We start from the raw sequence: 19810 nt of genomic DNA, 5'->3' as shown, positions 1-19810 counted from the left end.
ACGACGAGCTCCTTATAGTGGCAAAAGGGCTGAAAGCGAAGAAAGCTCCCGGACCGGATGGTATCCCCAACGTGGCACTGAAGACTGCGATCCTGGCGTTTCCGCACATGTTCAGGATAGTCCAACAGAAATGCCTGGACGATGGCTACTTCCCGGATAGTTGGAAGATCCAGAAGCTGGTGTTACTGCCAAAACCAGGGAAACCACCTGGAGATCTAGCATCGTATCGGCCTATGTGCCTGCTGGATACTCTCGGTAAACTCCTGGAAAGAGATCCTCAACAGGCTGACGACCTACGCTGAAAGTGAGAACGGACTATCGCAGAGACAGTTCGGGTTCCGGAAAGGAATATCGACGGTGGACGCCATCCGCATCGTCATCGCGAACGCGGAGAAAGCATTGAAGCAAAAGAGAAGGGGTAATCGCTACTGCGCCGTGGTAACGATAGAATGCGGGTTCCGGATTATCTGTGCAAGGTTCTGAAAAGTTACTTTCAGAACCGAGTACTGGTCTACGAAACGAACACGGGGCAGAGGTCGATTAGGGTAACGGCGGGAGTACCTCAGGGCTCCATATTCGGCCCAACTCTCTGGAATATTATGTACAACGGAGTGTTAACACTGGAACTGCCCAGGGGAGTGAAGATCGTCGGCTTTGCAGATGATGTTGTCCTGACGATAACGAGCGAGACCCTTGAGGAGGTGGAGATGCTGACAGCAGAGACAATAGGCATCGTGGAAACCTGGATGGTTAACGTCAGCTTGCAGCTGGCTCACCACAAGACTGAGGTAGTGCTGGTTAGCAATCGTAAGCCAATCCAGCGTCTCGAGATCAGCATCGGGGGACAATCCATTCCATCGATGCGTGCGCTGAAGCACCTGGGTGTGATGGTTGACGATCAGTTGAATTACAACTGCCATGTCGACTATGTATGTGAGAAGGCTGCGAGGACAACTAGCGCATTGGCAAGGATCATGCCGAACCACGGAGGGGCAAGAAGCAGCACGAGACGTCTCCTGGCGAATGTCTCATCCTCAATCCTGAGATATGGTGAACCGGCATGGGCTGCTGCGCTGAACTCAAAGCGGAACCGGACGAAGTTGACAAGCACTTTTCGCCTAATGGCTGTTCGTGTCGCAAGTGCGTACAGAACGATATCGTCGGAGGCGGTATGCGTAATTGCCGGGATGATTCCCATCTGCATCACTCTGGCTGAGGACGTAGAATGCTACCAGCGGAGAAATGAACGTAATGCAAGGAGACTAGACTAGAAGTCCGAAGGGGTATGCCTGATAATATCGTCGAAGAGATGTGCCGCAACGAGCATATCTGGGACGCTGTCAACAGAGTTGTTACGAGTATACTCTCCGAGCTGCAAAGGAAGTGGCGAAGTAAAGTAACAACATTGGTTAGAACGCCGCAGTGGAACCACAAATAGGGTTTCGGGAGAAATTCCGCCGCCGGGAAACTCACTGACGGTGTAGACCGGGTCCACCGCCGGGGACCAGTTGAGTAGTACGCGATGTAGCACCGGGCTCGGGTTGTCGGGGCGCCAGCGAACCGGACGTCAGGCTCCACCGGAATCGCCGGACCGACCTCGACACTCTACCGGGTAGCTCATGAGTAGGTTAGATCCACCGTCGGGGATTAGACCGAGTAGACCGCGTCGAATAGCCAAAAGTGGGTCGTTGAGGCGCCAGTGAACCGGAAGCTACGCTCTACCCGGAATCGCTGGATGGACCTCAGCATCTGCTGGCTGGCCGTTGAATAGGCTAGGTCCACCGCCGGGGACTAGACCGAGTAGACGAGGCGGGGAGCTTAATAGCTCACAGAAACGTACATCGGTATCGGGAGCGGTCTGCCGCCGGGGAATTCACGATAGGGCTGATTCGGCGCCGTGGACTACCCGACAGAATCGTGACGAAAAGGGGAGCTAATTGGCTCACGAAACAAACACCGGTAACGAAAGAAATTCCGTTGTCGGGGAACTCTCAGTCGGAGTAGGACAAACGGTAAAGCTGGAAGATTTTAGTAGAGCTAAAAGGCTCAAGAAAGCGGGTATCGGTGTCGGGGGAAATTCCTCCGTCGGGGAACCATAGGTCGGAGTAGGGTGAGTTCACCGTTGAGCGCTATCCAAGCGGATCCTGATGAGGCTGGGAGCTGAATGACTCACGGAAACATGAGCTGAATGGCTCAGGGAATCAGCACCTAAACGGCTCACCACAGGGACGAGAAATAAACGGCGACGTAATGGATGGAGACAAGAAGCAGGAGAGGAACCGAGAGTTAAATCAAAGCTCATAGGTCGTGTCACTCCATGAACCAAGCGAGGCTCCGAGATAGAGCAGCAGAAAGAGGTGCGACGAAAGCGCAACGAACCCCCCACGAAGTAATACGATGACGTAGTTCCGTGGGGAAGAAGGGCGTAAAAAGTAAGGAATGTTTTTAGTGGTTAGGCACGAACGTGAGTCGTGAGTCCCACACAGTGTCAATACACTACAGGCCAGGCTTTTGAAGCTTTTTTAACCTTACTATAAAAAAAACACACACATACAAACTTTTTCCGATCTCGACGAACTGAGTCGAATGGGATATGACACTCGGCCCGGGATTAGGTTGACGTTTTTCAGAGTGATTGCATAACCTTTTTATATGAGAAAGGCAAAAATATGCCAAAATCAAAAAAAGTGAATCGTCGTCAAATTTTTTTTTCGAGTTTGCATCAAATCTCGACGTTTCATGCACCTTGAACACATTTAGCATCAAAAATAAAAATTCTATTTTTAATTTTTCCTATAGTTTATATGAGAAATTTCTGTGTGGCCGCACTCTGAAACCCGTAATTCCGGAACCAGAATTCCGACCGATCCAAAATTCAATATCATCCGATGGGAAGGTTCATTTGAGACTAAGTTTGGGCAAATCGGTCCAGCCATCTCTGAGAAAAATGAGTGACATTATTTGACACATACGCACATACATACACACACACATACACACACAGAGTTTTTCCGATCTCAACGAACTGAGTCGAATGGGATATGACACTCGGCCCTCCGGGCCGGGATTAGGTTGACGTTTTTCAGAGTGATTGCATAACCTTTCTATATGAGAAAGACAAAAAAGGTCGCTCGACACATTTTCAAAAACTGGGAGAAGTCTGGTCATATTTTTTTTTGCTCTGTGACTTTCATTTTCAATGCCACCCTTCATTAATTGTGCTCTCGATTAATTGATAGCAGCTACTCGATTTGCTCGATTATACCGAAAGCTTATATTCGATTATTGATTTTTCGATTATTTTAGAATTTAATCGATTATTTGCGTTAATCGAGTAAAAAAGACATCACTAGTCAAAAACTCTCCAAAGGAGATGTTGGCAGTGTAAATGCATCTGTTCACATCTCTAAATATTGTCAGATTGATTGTCAAAGTAAAATTGACATGAGATTTAGGCATTCAGATGCTTTTTAGTTGGACAATGGTCCAACTAGCGGAGGTCCAACTAAAAAGCGGTCCAGTTAAAAAGTGTCCAACTAGCGAATCAAGACTGTACCACACAAAGAAATAAAAACTTATTAAATCAGTACAGGTTTAGACAATTTGTACATTCTAATTAATGAAAATACACTAGTCAAGAATGACCATTGTTTTGCTGGCTAAAAGACATAAAAAAGATTAGTTACTATGAAACGACGATAGAGGATTTTTTTGCTTTTTTCTATTTGGCTCATTTTACAGGTATATACCGGAATCAAAACAATGATGTTCCTACCACTGATGCCAGCGACAATCCTAATCTAGTGTTCTGTATCTACTATTTGAAAGGATAACGAATTAATGAACAGCAAATGTACTAATTGCTTCGCCTATGAAACACTGTTTGAATTTAAAAGGAAAGCTTAGTTATACGTGCTGTCAGATAAGTAATGGAGGCCTTTGCTGTGTGGAGTTTGAAACTTGAACGTTATAAACTGGAGACTATCCCAGCCTACAATTTGATAAGGACATATTGCATCCCTGATAAAACCTATCAAACAGCAAGGTGGTATTTTAAGTTTATCGATTATTTATAAATTCCGTCGCACTGATCGGAATATTATAAATATTTGGTCGAAAATAAATACAACGATCTTGTATTAGATCTTAAAGTTTTTCCAACAAACGGAAAATAATGAAAAACATGATTTCTTGAGAATGTTTCTTTAGCGAAGTTATGATTAGAACCCATTATTCATCTTGTGCCAACATAAGTAGCTTATGACGCCACGTTTGTTGTCGCTAAAAAGTAATTGAATCTAGAAGCGCGCGAAATCTCGGAATCAAAGAAGTAGCCGCCCCAAAAAATAACTTCAACTGAAAGTAAGTGTTGGTTCACGCAAAACTTTTGGCCCCACTGCGTGAGAAGTTTCGTTCTCACGCAAAGATTGGTGCTACCGGGCACCAGTTATACCGGTTTTTCTAGCCCTTCTGGCAACCGGGTAATGATCAGAAGTAGTGAGCCAACATTAGCACACTCTATGAGCGTGACTAGCATTTCAGTCTAGAATAAGAGGAATTCCACGAAGATCCGTCCGAAAATCTTTAAAATCGTGACCGACTATCTTAGATTCCAATGAAACTTTACACGTTTCACCGTCATGCGAGACTAAATATTTTCCACAGGTAATAAGATTATTTTGACTCAAGAGCAACTTTTCAAAAGGGCGTAAACGTTTCTACGTGTATGAATTTCAAAATTTTTTGTTCGATTACTGTATTTTATACAGCAAAACTATCTGAGAACGAGTTACAGGGAATGAATACTTCTGTCTGAAAAAAATATACACTGAAAAAAATTGTCTTTTTTCAAAAAAAAAACAAAAATTTATGATAAAAATTTAAATTGCGAAAAAACCCATTTTTTTAAATTTTTTATATTTTGTTACCAAAAATCAATAACAATAACTTCGTACATGTTTTTAAATTTCATACTAATAGACATACAAAATTGTAATTCTATTACAGAATATAATTCTAAGCACCATTTAAAATGAAAATGCATTTAACAAAAATCTTCCAAAATGCGATAGTTTTCGAGATATTTGAAATTTTGCTCCTTCAAAAACAATTAATTCGTGTAATTATGCTCTTTTTAAAAGTTATTACCCCATCAAAAAATGTCAACAATTTAATGTTTATCGTGTTAAAGACGTAAAAGCAACTTTTTAGTGTATTTGGATCCTGGAGAAGCTTTCAATAAAAAAGTTTTCCTAACAATAACTTTTGACATTTTTTATAATTCTTACTATTTGCAGTCAAAAATACAATTTTCTTTTTGAATATGATTCTAAACGCCATTTTAAATCGAAATGCGCTTAACAAAAATTTTCTAAAATGTAGTAGTTCTCGAGATATTTTAACTGTTGTTTTAACAACGCAATTATTTTGTTTTATTACGCCCTTTTCATAAGTTAGTCGCGTTTCTCTATCATCAATAATAGGTTTTTCAAAAGGCCCGTAAACTTTCCTGCAACTTTCTCTTTGACATCAAGGCGATATTGTGAAACATTTTAAAGTTACATGAAAACAACCAACATATGATTCAGCTATATAGTTTAATCAACAGACCCTATGGTTGAAATATATTTTGGTTGCTTTCATGTAACTTTCAAATGGTTTATATTATCGCCTTGATGTCAAAGAGAAAGTTGCACGAAAGTTTACGGGCCTTTTGAAAAACTTATTATTGTTGATGGAGAAACGCGACTAACTTATGAAAAGGTCGTAATAAAACAAAATAACTATGTTGTTAAAACAAAAGTTAAAATATCTCGAGAACTACTAAATTTTAGAAATTCTTTGTTAAGAGCATTTCGATTTAAAATGGCGTTTAGAATCATATTCAAAAAGAAAATTGTATTTTTGACTGCAAATGTTAAGAATTATAAAAAATGTCAAAAGTTGTTGTTAGGAAAACTTTTTTATTGAAAGCTTCTCCATGATCCAAATACACTAAAAAGGTTGCTTCTACGTCTTTAAAACGATAAACATTAAATTTTTGACATTTTTTGATGGGGTAACGCGAATAACTTTTAAAAAGAGCATAATTACACGAATTAATTGTTTTTGAAGTAGCAAAATTTCAAATATCTCGAAAACTATCGCATTTTGGAAGATTTTTGTTAAATGCATTTTGATTTTAAATGGTGCTTAGAATTATATTCTGTAACAAAATTACAATTTTGTATGTCTATTAGTATGAAATTTAAAAACATGTACGAAGTCATTGTTAGAAAAAAATTTTACCGATTTTTTCATGCAATCACAATCAAAATGTTTCTTTTCTCTTTAGGTTTTTAGTAACAAAATATAAATTTTTTTTAAAAAATGGGTTTTTTCGCAATTTAAATTTTTATCATAAATTTTTGTTTTTTTGAAAAATGACACAACATGTTTTTCAGTGTATATTTTTTCGGACAGAAGTATTCATTCCCTGTAACTTGTTCTCAGATAGTTTTGCTGTATAAAATACAGTAACCGAACAAAAAATTTTTGAAATTCATACACGTAGAAACGTTTACGCCCTTTTGAAAAATTACTCTTGTATCAAAATATTCTAATTGCCAGAGAATATCATGGAGATTCATACAGCGAACACACCTGCAAAGTTTCGTTCGAATCGACGATGGTCATATTTTGCGGTCGGCCGGTTTCTCATGGAATCCCTCATAAACCTTCATCGAAAGTGGATCACTTTTTCGATCCTGAAAACGTTTAATAAAATAAAGTTACTGAGTGCAAGGTGTAAGCCGTATGTAGGCGATTAAAGGCAGTGTTTAGTACAGTGAAAAAGTGCAGTTTAACTAGCCCGAAAACTCCTGCGCTAAGTTCTTCGCTGTGTGTTCGGTGCATCTAATAGCAGTCACCGTAAGTTTTCGCTGCTTCTCGTGCAGTTCTGTTTTATGCTCGCCTTAATTGCGAGCTGCTATTCGGTGGTCGTCGTTTTGCTGCTGCTCGGCGGTAATTTTGGATACCTGCACCAGGTAACATCGCATGCTGCAAGTAGGGTACGTGTACCTGTAGGGGCCTTCATCCTACCGGAAAATTCTGGTGACATCGAATAAAATCACAACGTAGGGGTAAGCGACATCAGTAAGTGACATATTAAACACGCTTTGTTGATCATGAAACTTGTTAAGCATACAAAACATGATCAATAAAATCATGCTTTGTATGCTCATGCATGCTTTGCAGCTTTTTTGAAAAAAAAATAACCGGGTACCGGTATTTTCCCGGTACTACCGGTACTGAGACTGTCAGTACCGTGGAACTGGTTATCGCCAAAAAGGGTTGGTACTACGAACCCTAATGAACACAGTTTCAAGTTCTACATGAATAAAAATACGAATAAACTGAATAAATTATAAAAAATCAATAAAACAAATAAAATAAAGAATTACAGCAAAACAATGATAAAAAGTTCTCAACTTAATGAAAAGAGTAGAAAGATTAATATAAATCAATTTAATAGAATTTGTAAGGGGGATTCTGGTAGGGCCTCTAAATACCCGGCTTATGCGCCAGACGACGAAGTCGTCTGCCGGGATTACAGATCAGTTTGCCCTGGCTAGCTTTAATTCCTAACCCTACCGCAGAATCCACCTCCAGTTCCTCTCCAACTCCAAAGCTCCCAATACCTATTCCTACCAGTCTTTACGAATATTCCCAAAAACTTTCCACAATAATGAAATTCAAATTATCTTGCTTTTAAACAGTCTAGAGAAACTTTTTATTTAAACCCTTTTATTTTTGATTGCAAATTTCGTCTACTTTAATATCGTTTCAGAGTTTATTTTCCTATTTCTTTCCTATCGCTATCCTACCTTCGTGACGTCATCTAACCTTGGTTTCTTAATTTCTCCCGAACTGTGCGGGGCCTAATCTCTCTCTCTCTCTCTCTCTCTCTCTCTCTCTCTCTCGCTTCTTCCCCTACTTTACAATTTCCAATTCCCTACTCTCAACGCGCACTATGAAAGTTCGTATGTATGGTTGTGGTTGGTCGTACTTACAGACACTAGAACGGTTACCTGGTTCGAGTGGTGAATAATCCAATGGTTTCGGCTCACCGTCGGGTGCTGATGGGTTCGCTGCCCACCGGCGATGCTGGTTCGATGCTACGAGGTGCGACGAGGCGTTCGTTGTAGGCCACCCGGTGGGTGGGTGGTAAATTGCACCGTATCGATGCTCGACGGACGATGCTGTGTTCACTGTGGGCCACCAGTGGGTGGTGGCAAGGCGTGCTGCTTCGGTTCGCCCACTGACGATTTGTACGGTGGTCGATGCAGGCCACCAATGGATAGTAGCGAAGCGTACTGCTTTGGTTTCACTGTTGCTGATGCTGCGGTTGGATGATTTCGAGCAGTGCGAAGCGGAACTGATGCTGTTCGCTGCGGCGGGGTCGGCGTTTGACAGCCGGTGCACTGCGGGCGGTGATGGCGTGCACCAAGGGTTGCACACGTGGTCGCACGACGAAGACGCAGTGCAGGGTCGCTTCTGGGCTGTTAGCTGCGTGAGTAGCAGGCGAATCTCTCTGGCGTTGGAGAAAATCTTTCCCTTTGAACACGACTCGCTTTCGTGGCAACCGGTAATGGCGGGTGGTGCCGCGAGTCCGAGATTTTTATTGCAGCCAACGCACTCCAGATGTGCCAATAGTAGCACGCAGCCACGAGGCGATTGTCACATCCGGGGGATTGCCAAGAATATCCGAGGTCACTGCACTCACCAGAAATAGCAGAATTAGTCCATCGCCGCCCTGCTGGGTGAAGTTGCGTTGCACTCCTGTACTTAGTAGGTCCTTATACCAGCGAATAAACAAACGGAAAACCCAACGATGTTGACCACCAACGTGGCCGCTGTGGAACAACCAAAATTTAAGAATACGAACTTTCAAATATTTTCTCCCACTTTACCTGAGTATTCTCGATTCCTAAACACTTTTTTTTATTCTTCTTTATTTTCAACTCACTCTCTACCTAAACTTTCCTAAAGCAATTAATAACAAATTATATTTTTTTTATTTCAGAAATTAAATTACTCACATCTCAAATATATATTGTGTTTTAAACTCACTCACGACTTTTTAAAAGATTGATCACGAAAAGAAACTCTGAAATTATTAAATATAAACTATCAAAGAGAAGACTTTTTTAATAAATGATTATCTCTTACTTCGGGCTAAATAGCTAGCTTCTCTCACTGCACTTTTTTCAGCACAAAAAATTACTGTTGTTCACTCGGCGGTTCGCAAGGGAAAGAGCCGATCTTCCGTGAACGACGATCTACCAGCTACATTTCTCTTCGATTTTCCCCCTAAACAGATTTCCGGTTTGATTGTGTTTCCGGTTGCTTGATTTTATTCCTCTACTTGATATTTTGTTGTAAAAACAAGGTTTCCGGTACAACTGGTTAATATTAGTTTTCCCCCCTTTCTCCCACATTACACATACGCGAAAATTTATATTTGCGATTCGAGCACTGTCCTCCACGTTGCATACGTGTAGGCTAAATCTACTTCAAACTGTTTCTTCTTTGAAACGACTATGAACTCGTTTCATCACTCCCCACTTATCCCAAAAAAAATTATCCTATAATTTTTTTTTATTATTTACAACCCAACTTAGAACTACTCAAAAATCTATACTTAGCTACTCATCGCATACATGATTTATTTCGATTCCAGTATTTTAAGCTCCCCGAGAAATTGGCTGGAAATTCTACTAAATTACTTGCTTCGCTCTCAGAAATCAGAAAGAATCGAAACTCCAGTTGACTAACTGGACAAAACTCTCCCAACTTCCAAATTTAAACTCACTCCAATACACTTATTGGAAAACATAACATAGAAATTTTCCATTCTAATATATTTCAATGCTCGAAAAATGCTGTCAGTCATTGAGCTTGCATATTCGAGTTGAAAAAATACTAATGGTCATCTACCAATACTAATAATCACTCCATATCACTATATGGACACGAATGTGAACTCTACACAAAGCCGATTATCTTTCTCATTTCTCATGCTCCTCTCTCGGGTTACTATTAACGGATTTTGATCTCTAGGGCTATTGTAATTGAAATTGTGAAACGAATAACGAAGATTAGTGTCAGCTTCGGACATTGGTAGTCCGTGCTGATAAGCTATCGAAAATTGATGCGTGAAAAAAAAGTTGAAACCAGACTAGACTGATGCTGAGTGAAATCTGTTTAAGGGATAAACTGTGAAATATACCAAAACGTGAGTACCGATTTTCCTTATTCTACTATTTACACCTTAGTTCTAATTGCTGATTTTCCTCTTATCCTATTGAGATTCCTAAATTTTAAATTCACTTTCTATTGTATTATCCCATAACCAAATTCAATACCCATTGTTCTCCTTGTCTTTTAACCCCTATGCTACTACTACTATATACATACTATTATATACACAGTGCTTCGTTTGGGACCATCCATAAATGACGTAGCATTATATGGGGGAGGGGGAGTTTTGTATTTTGTGATGATGTGTGACGACAGGGGGTAGGGGGTCATGTCATGCTACGTAGCTTTTTTAAAGGGGAATAGGGGTTGACTTGAAGTCACGACAATCTTACCAGTTTCATCTATTTAACATCGTTTTAGATTTTTTTAATTTTTTACGGGGACAGGGAGGGGGGTGAGGGTTACCATCAAGCTACGTAATTACCATGGGGGGTATATAGAAGTTTGTGACGAAATGCTACGATGGGGGAGGGGGGGGGGTGTTAAAAATCACTCAAAAAATGCTACGTCATTTATGGATCGTCCCTTTCACTTATTTCTTTCGTACACTGAAAGAAAAAGTAATTTATATGCACTATTGGTTAAAACTTTTGAAGTCTTTTAGATAAAAGATTAAAAGCTTATTTTAAATACTACTATATTTACATTTATATACATTTGTTATTATTAATGTTGTTTTCTTTTTAGCACAAAAAGCTTGGATGCAAGTCCAGAGGAATCCGTAGTGCTGTACCTAAAAGTGAGTCCGGAGTAATCCGTAGCGCAGTTAATAGAACGAAGCTAGAGGTTTACGTAATCGGTAAAATTTGCAGCCAGCGCAAAAAAAAATTCAAATCATCATAGCAAGCGTTGGTTATTGATGCGCAGTGAAAACGATTTTAAGAGAGTAGCAAGTAGATATTCTGAACCGAATCTACTCCTTTTGGCAGTGATAGCAAAAAAAGGGAAATAATCTATGTGGGTTATGTTTTGTGATTATGCAAATGAGTTAAAAATTGGAATGACATAAAATTAAAATTATATTCTGTCTCTGAATTTGCGTTCCAGATGAACGACGATGGAAAATACAGTATGGTGTTGGGTCCTTTTAACGACAAAGTGGATGCGCAGGATTTCCGCCGAGAATGGGAGGAGTGGCATCGTGCTTTCGAACTGATTATTCAGTTGTGAAACATTGAGTCCCAACACGAAAAGTTGGTGACCATGCTAGCGATGGGAGGACGCGGACTGCAGCGAATTTTCTATAATTTACGCCCAGCAGCTGAAGAAATAATTCCGAATCCAGTTAGGGTACCTCTGATGCCGCTTGAAGTTTCGAAATATAACAACGCTATCAAAAGATTGGAGAAATTCTTCGTGGGCAAGCGCAACGAACGAGTGGAGTTGAAGGTTTTTCGGTCCCTCAAACAAGCGAGTGAGGAGTCTTTTAATAATTTCATTGTCCGATTGTGTGCCCAGGCTGCTAGATGTGAGTTTTTAGAACGCGAAGACATAGAACTCATGCAGCAAATCACCATGGGGGCCCGTGACGAGAAAGTACGTGACAAAGGATTGGAGAACGTAATGGACTTGGATGAAGTAGTCACCTACGCTATAAATCGTGAAATTCTTTTGAAACAAAGGGAAAAACAGAAGCCTTTTCGGGCCGAAACGGATTTAAACAGCGTATACTCCAGCTATTCAAACGTGCGAAACAGAAGTCCGAAGCCTTATACAGGAGACAACCAGCGATTTAAAAGACAGTCAACTGTCCGGCGAGTCGGCGAATCCACGCCAGGTGGCAACAATTCGAAAAGCGAATGTAACCGATGCGGTTCGTTCCGACATTCCAGAGACTCCCAGGAATGTTTTACTAGAGAGGCGACCTGTAACAACTGCGGACAGCGAGGACACTACGCTAGAAAGTGTGGAAATCGTAGCGTAAAGCGTGGAAATCGTTTAGCGAGACACGATCCAAAGCGTCGCGGTTATGGTGAAGCAAACTCGGTAAACGCATCGGAATCCTGGAAAGAAGATGTTCCTCATCGCCCTTCCACTGATGACATCGTCAAGGTGGAGAATTTTTATTAATTATTTTTGATTCAAACCATGTAAACAAAAGGCTCATTGAATTTCATAAATTAAAAAAAAAATAGTTTAAAAAAAATATTTCTACATTAGGTGACAACGAATACCTTAAACAGGGATTCCATATTATGCCAAATCGATAATATACCGGTGGAATTTGTTATTGATCCCGGATCTTCTACCAACGCCGTTACAGAAAATGTATGGAATGAATTGATTACTAAGAAAGCAAAAATCTTCAAGAAGAAGCACGAATGTGACCGAAAGTTTTATGCTTATGCAAATCATGAACCATTGAATGTGACTATTATTTTTGAAGCGTGGATATCTGTGAATCCATCGAAAGCCAAGAGTTAATTCTTTGTGATCAATGGAGCACGAAAATCTCTTTTAAGCAAGCGCACATCAGAAGATCTGAGGGTTTTAAAAATTGGGCTCGATGTTCTTCACGTCCACCGAGATGTCGATATAGAAACTATCCCTTCGATCAAACCGTTTCCGAAATTTCCAGGCGTTCAAGTGAAGTTATCAATAAATCATACCGTGCCTCCAAAGAAGATCGCATACTTAAGAATACCTGCTGCTATGGAACAAAAGGTAATAATAATATCCATTTGAAATATCGAGTTAAATAGTTCTATGGCCGTAGGTTCACAATAAAATCCTAGCAATGGCGTACCATCATGTCGATCTTCATCCCGATTCAAGGGGAATCACAACCTTTATGTCCGGAATGGGTTTGATGCGGTTCAAACGGCTAATAGTCGGGATGTGCACCCGAAATTTTTCAAAGGATAATGACGGAGATGCTAGCCGGTATTGAGGGCGTAATTGTGTATATCGATGATATTGTCGTATCGGGTAGGAACAAAGAAGAGCACGATAGGCCTAGTTCTAGCGATTTTGGAAACAAACAATGCCACGTTGAACACGAGAAAGTGCGTGTATGGAGTAGATATACTAGAGATCTTGGGATTCGAAGTGAGTTCGCTAGGTATATGCCCGTCTGAAGAAAAAATCTCAGCCATTAAAAATTTTCGGCCGCCTACCTCCAAGAAAGCAGTTCGCAGCTTTCTGGGACTTGTCAATTTTGTTGGTCAATTTATTCCAACCCTACGAGAACAGAGCCTTTGAGGAAGTTTATTCGGGAGGAAGCAGAGTCATTCGGCGAGGGACAAATTAAATCTTTCGACGATTTGCGGCACGAGTTATGCAATAACGTGCGTAGACTAGGTTTTTTTGATCCAAATGACATAACCGAGGTATACGTCGACGCCTCCCCCGTTGGTTTGGGGGCTGTACTGGTTCAAAGAGATTGTAACAATATACCAACTATTATATGTTTCGCCTCGAAGGGTTTGACAACAACAGATAGAGTGTATCCGCAAACACAGCGTGAAGCGTTGGCCGTTGTGTGGGCGGTGGAAAAGTTATATTTGTACCTCTTCGGTCTGCATTTCACAGTCTCCACGGATCGTAAAAGTCTAGAGTATATCTACGGGGGAAAACATCGCGATGGAAGACGTGCCTGCTCAAGAGCAGAAGGTTGGGCACTTCGTTTGCAGCCGTATGATTTCAAAATTAAGTACATTCCAGGATCGACAAACATTTCAGATATATTATCTCGTCTAGTAACTGAGTCTGACAAACCATTAGATGAACATGCGGAACACTTCTTATTTGCGATAAAAGAAGCACACTGCGCGATCACGCTGGATGAAATAAGGCAAGCAACAATTAAGGACGAAACGTTAGCATCTATGATGAAAGCTTTGAACACGCAATGTTGGCCACCGGAACTCTTTAGGTACCAAGCCATTGAGAAGGAACTCGGTATGATCGACGGTATTGTGGTAAGAGACGACAGGATTGTTCTCCCAACGAAGCTACGTCAACGGGCATTGCAGATTGCCCACAGAGGTCATCCGGGTGTGGTTGCGAGGAGACGAAACATACGAGAGAACATTTGGTGGCCATGCCTGGACCGAGGCGTGGCAGATACTGTGCAGGAATATGCTGGCTGTGCAACCGTTAGCAGACAGCATCCACCCGAGCCAATGATTCGCAAAGAGATGCCAGAACGAGCATGGCAGGCGATCGGTATTGCTTTTTTTTCTGCCAGAGACTGTGCCACATTTTTAGTGCTCGTCGACTACTACAGTCGATTCCTGAAGGTGATTGAAATGAAGTCCACAAACGCCACTAACACGATCCAGGCACTAGAAGGAGTTTTTCGCGGGCAAACTTATCCGGAAACCATCCCTTGTGATAATGGCCCTCCATTCGCAAGTGATGAGTTTGCCGGTTATTGTGAGAGTAAAAATATAAGGCTGGTACGCACCATTCCCTACTGGCCATAAATGAACGGCTTAGTAGAGAGGCAAAACCTAGGAATCTTGCGTGCGTTGCGTATTGGGAAGGCTACCAATTGCGATTGGAGGAAATCGGTTCATGTACAATACTACACCACACTCGGAAACCGATAAAGCTACGTTGGAGTTAATGACTGGAGTCTGGTTAAGGATCTCTTACCTTCTTTGAGAACGGATCCACATTGGCGCAGAGATGAAGAGGTGCGAGAAAAAGATGCTATAAAGAAGATGCAAGGAAAACATTACGCTGATGGGCGCAGGCAGGCTAAACCTTGTGATTGTGCTATGCTGCGCAACTATGAAACGGGTAAGCTTGAACCTAAATTTCGACTTGAGAAATTAACGGTTTTAAAGAAAAATGAAACTGTTACTATCGTGGCCAATAAAGAAGGGATGTATCGTCGAGCAGTAACACACTTACGTAAATTCCAATCGTCCCCTGAAAAGGATACGTTTGATCCAGACACCGAGATAGACGACACGAGTATGGAAGTACCGATAACTCATACATTGAAGCGGCAACAAGATAACAAGGTTAATGATGAGCAAGAGCCTACATTGAAACGTTCAACAAGAGACAAGAAGGTTCCGACACGTTATGGTCAGTGATTTTTTTGTCTGTCATTTCCGTACATCTACTTTTTTTCTGAATAAATAAATGTAATGATTATTTACTGTTCTTATTTCGAAGAAGGAAAAAGATGTAGAGTTCTAACTAATAAATATTGAGGTGATGATTTGATTCAGTGTTCGTTTGTGTAGAGTGTGCTCAGTGAATAGTCGGCTTGAACCGTCGGGGCTCCAGTGAACCGGACGCATCCGGAATCGCCGGACACAGCTCGGCATTCTGCCGGACTACATCGAAGCAAGAATAACGCGTCCGCAAACTGTTGCGGGAAACATTCTTTCGTCGGGGAACTCTTCGCCGAGGTATGCTAGCTTCACCGTCGGGACTATGCCGAGTAGCACCGTACGCGACAAACCACCAGTATAGTATCGTCGGAGTACCAGTGAACCGGAAGCCATCCTACAATCAGAATCGCTGTATCGACCACGGCATCCAACTGGTCAACACTGAACAGAGCGCATGAAGAATATCATGCCGTACAGGACTGATATTGCGGTTAAGATACCAGCGAACTAGCACGACCAGCCAGACCTGAAATCCAGCAAAGTACATGAGCACAACCTCCCCCGAAGTAGTCATTTCAAACGGAATCAGGGGGATCAGGCAAACGTCGGACTCCTTGGTGGAGATTAGAGGAGTAGGGTTCAGAGTTCTTTTCTGTTTAGAATCCGTCGCTCTGACACACAATGGACGAAATCGGTAGTATGGTCTAATTATTGAAAGTGTTCTGGGTCGGCGCAAGAGCTTTACCACCAAGTAAAAAAATATACAAAGACACAACTGGACCCCATTGTCGACTATTGAGGCAAGACCTTGCTGTTATGATAGCTGGCTAAATTTGACCATAACGTAATTGGCCCATTTTTGGTTTGCTGATACTAATTTTCTTGCCACAGGAACAGTTCCTTTGCCAAACCATTTATTTCTAAAACAAATTTTAATCTACTAGAAACCGTGAGCAGTAGCCTTGCCTAATTCGAGCCCCTGGATTTATTTGAAATTGGTTTATGCATATATTATAACGTCTATGTATCTTGATCCATTAAATTCCGTCAGCACCTGGCCGTAAAGTTAAGGGGCTCTGGTTCTGACCGGTTTCTGTTGTTTGGGGCTACTGTTAGGTTATTTGCTCGGTGACATTTGTAGCCTCCTCGAAGACGGATTCGCCGCACAGTTCAGTGTTCAGTTTTTCGCCATAATGGCATAGATTTTTAACGAATAAACTAAAAATCAATTGTCCTAAGTCTGTGTGAAACCTCTGAGATTGAGTCCGAGGTACTCTAACCTTTAAAGGCTGCATTAAAATATTGGATTTCAATCAATTATGGTCAACGAGTGAGAAACGACGCTTACGGAAATCTGCTTTTTGTGGAACGAGGAATTCGCCTAAATCAGTGAAATGGAAAGGATGCCAATTTAAAGGATGACTTCGGCCGAATAGACATCCACTGACTGACAATCACTTTATTTGTTTAAAAAATTGTACCTAGATATTCGTGTTCCTTTTCAATTTAGCAACAAATCAGGAGTCACACAAGGAAGAAATATGAGCACATTACTGTATATGCTGTTCTTCAAGGATGCAGAATTTATACATGTTGGGTCAGAAAAATTGCCCTATGACATCAAACAGAATTTTTCTTAGTGTAACCAGTGGAAGTAAATTGAAAATTCATTGAGATGTTGAAAGTGTTTATCAATAACAAAGCAAGTATTCAATTTGATGTTTTGTCGAAGAAAAATATGCAAACAAAAAAGCCCAAAAAAATGAGAACAAACTTTGATATCCTATTTGTCAATCATAACCTAAAATTAAATTAATATTTAAATTTGAAGCTAACATTATTAAATTATTATTTCGTTTTTCTGTAAATGCTTTCTGAGTTTGTATCCCTAACAGGCTTGCTATAGTGCTTCACCCCATTGTATCGTGATCGATTGCGCAGAATTGGGCTTTATTACCTGGAAAACAAAAACCTGCACCACGTGTTGTTTATATTAAAAAAATCAATAGAGAAATTGACTCCCCGACGAATTGAAGAGAAAAAGAATAGCATTCAAAGATGATGCGATTTGCCTAATTATTCGCATATCTCTAAATACGAACCGTGTTAAGCAATAAGTTTACAAAATTCAACACTATTTTGGCAGAAAGGTGTCCCCCCCCCTTTGCCAGCCGGCGGGATCCGCCAATGATTACTTGTATTCGTGTTGTTGTAGAAGAAAACCATTATTCAAATATCGAACTCTCCAAGTTTAATTCAAAAGTTAGTCAACATTGAAGCGAACAATCTTGTTTGAAACATTCAAAAGTATCAAAGTTCCCTTATTTAACGGTTTCCCACAATCATGTTTCACTACAACACACAACAGTGCTCGTTTTTCTCAAAGTAGATGAGAGCACATTGGCACCTATATATAAATAAATATCAGCTACTCTGGTCGATCAGCAAACGTGTTTTAAAATCACTGACAAATCCGCCAGAGTGTATGAAAAGCTACGTTGAACCGAAAAAGCTTTTTGACTAATTTGGACATTATTGCGTACTTTTTAAGCATGATAAACTAAAACTCAACAGGCTTCTCAGATTTCAGCATTTTTGTACATATTATTCGGCATTATGCCCCTTGTATCACAGAACCCCTAAGTTCGACATAATCTTCCGCAAGTAACGAAGTAACTTTCACACAGTAGATAGTTATTTCAATCAGGAAATTTACTCATATTACACTTCGCAACCAACAATTTTCTCTGCACGTACACACTGCAGCTACCATATTTCAATCACTATAGACACATTTCCAAACCTTCTTTCGTAATTTTATCGTGAAAACCCGTGAAAGTTGTCAGAACACTACACTATTATAAGATTCATGTATCTATGATTGAAGCAAAATGTTTGAGCTCATTCGGTAAATTAGAACGCATCCTGATTCAGAAGATTTTTCATATGCATGTTTTTTCGCACAGTCACGTATGAAGACTTTTCTTTTTATTGCATCATTAAACGACGATGAGTTCAAATTTACACCACACCAAACACACATGTGAACTATGCACAAAAAATAGTCATGAAATCAAGCAACCACGATATTTAGTCTATTCTGTTTCTTCTTAGAACTATGATTCGCGTCATAAAGCAACATGAGCAGAAAAAGCCCAGATTCCTTCACAAGGTAAACTTATTTCTTTCTACATTTCAATAGCGTATACTTATATCACTGCGAATGGTAGAAATTCGTGAACATAGTCTAGTGTTTTACGAGGGAAAGGTATTTTTACGTTTAAATCAAAATATTTGACAATACATGTGAAAATCATTATTAGCTTTACGTATAGGTATTTTCCTACTTCATTCATTGGACATAAAATACTACAGAATAACGCACACACTCGTAACTGACAATAGGATTTTCCGCGTCGAAATTTCCCTTCCACTTCCAACGAAAGTCGCCTGTTTTTGACATTAGCCTGCACTCACTCGCGCTAGCTCTTTTGTTCTCATATATGCAGCATTTTGCCGATTCTCGCGGAAAATAACGTGGATCTGCCTGACCAAACAGAGAAACATAAGTAGAAGGAAAATTTCATTCTCGATAAGTTTCCTCCTCTCACTTAAAGCATTTTCGCTTTTCCTGGTGCTACACCGATCTAGTGCAAAAAAGAGATAGGTTGATTACACCCAAGTTTGAATAAGTGTATCACCGACTTCATCGGTGTAGTTTAAGTCAGAAACAAAAATGGCATTAGATAGTAACACCAAACTCTTTCTAAAGACACCGATATGCTCGATAGACATACAGTGATTCAAATTCGAATTCGTACACCGCGCACAGTAGCGGGTCCTCGCACAACAGTCGAACAAAACCAAAACTGTTGCTTAAACTGGCTGAAAGTCACATGTTAAGCTAATTTTGGGGTACTAAGTTCATATTTATTATCAAAAGCAGGGCCACCGAGAGGGGGGGGGGGCGGTATGTTTCCCCCCGGGCCCGGAGTTCTGAAGGGGGCCCGGATTTTTACACAAAACTAAAATTTTGACAAATACTTTTTCAACAAAAATTTATTGGAGAATGCAATTACAAATTCAATATCTTGTGTATGAGGTAACTAGAATAGCGAAAATTCTAAAATACTGCATATTTGGTATCAACTATGTTTATACCAACCTAATTCTCGCATAGAAACAAGATCATACTCCAGCGGGCATAGCGGAATTTGTACATTGAATGTGATGTACGGAGCTCACCTGGGTTCGAATTCCGCACATAGGGATAGATTTTTTATAGGAAAATTCCTAACCTGAATGAAGACCACAATAGATCTCAATACTGGTCGCAGTGGTTCGTCTCCAACAAAAAAAAACTGAATGAAGAAGCGAATGACCTTAAGGTTAAAATGTCTATAATCGAAACAAAAATATGGTCAGACTTGTAAGGG

At 40.5% G+C, this 19810-nt stretch overlaps 1 protein-coding gene across 10 annotated transcripts in view; it reads right to left on the bottom strand.

Moving 5' to 3' along the window:
* The window catches only part of LOC131694765 (junctophilin-3-like), a 168864-nt gene extending 150171 nt beyond the window's left edge, over positions 1 to 18693 (bottom strand). For 4 of the 10 annotated variants that reach the window (XM_058983259.1, XM_058983261.1, XM_058983264.1 and 1 more), the window contains exon 1: positions 18178 to 18560. The gene's annotated coding sequence lies outside the window, so the exon portion shown is untranslated. The other 6 variants (XM_058983263.1, XM_058983260.1, XM_058983267.1 and 3 more) reach the window with 6 other exon arrangements.
* Between the last annotated feature and the right edge of the window lie 1117 nt (positions 18694 to 19810).

The sequence above is a fragment of the Topomyia yanbarensis genome, unplaced genomic scaffold, assembly GCF_030247195.1.
Source record: "Topomyia yanbarensis strain Yona2022 unplaced genomic scaffold, ASM3024719v1 HiC_scaffold_14, whole genome shotgun sequence".
Classification (NCBI taxonomy): domain Eukaryota; kingdom Metazoa; phylum Arthropoda; class Insecta; order Diptera; family Culicidae; genus Topomyia; species Topomyia yanbarensis.
The sequence above is the reverse complement of the archived record's forward strand: the minus strand, read 5'-3'. Positions and strand labels throughout refer to the sequence as shown.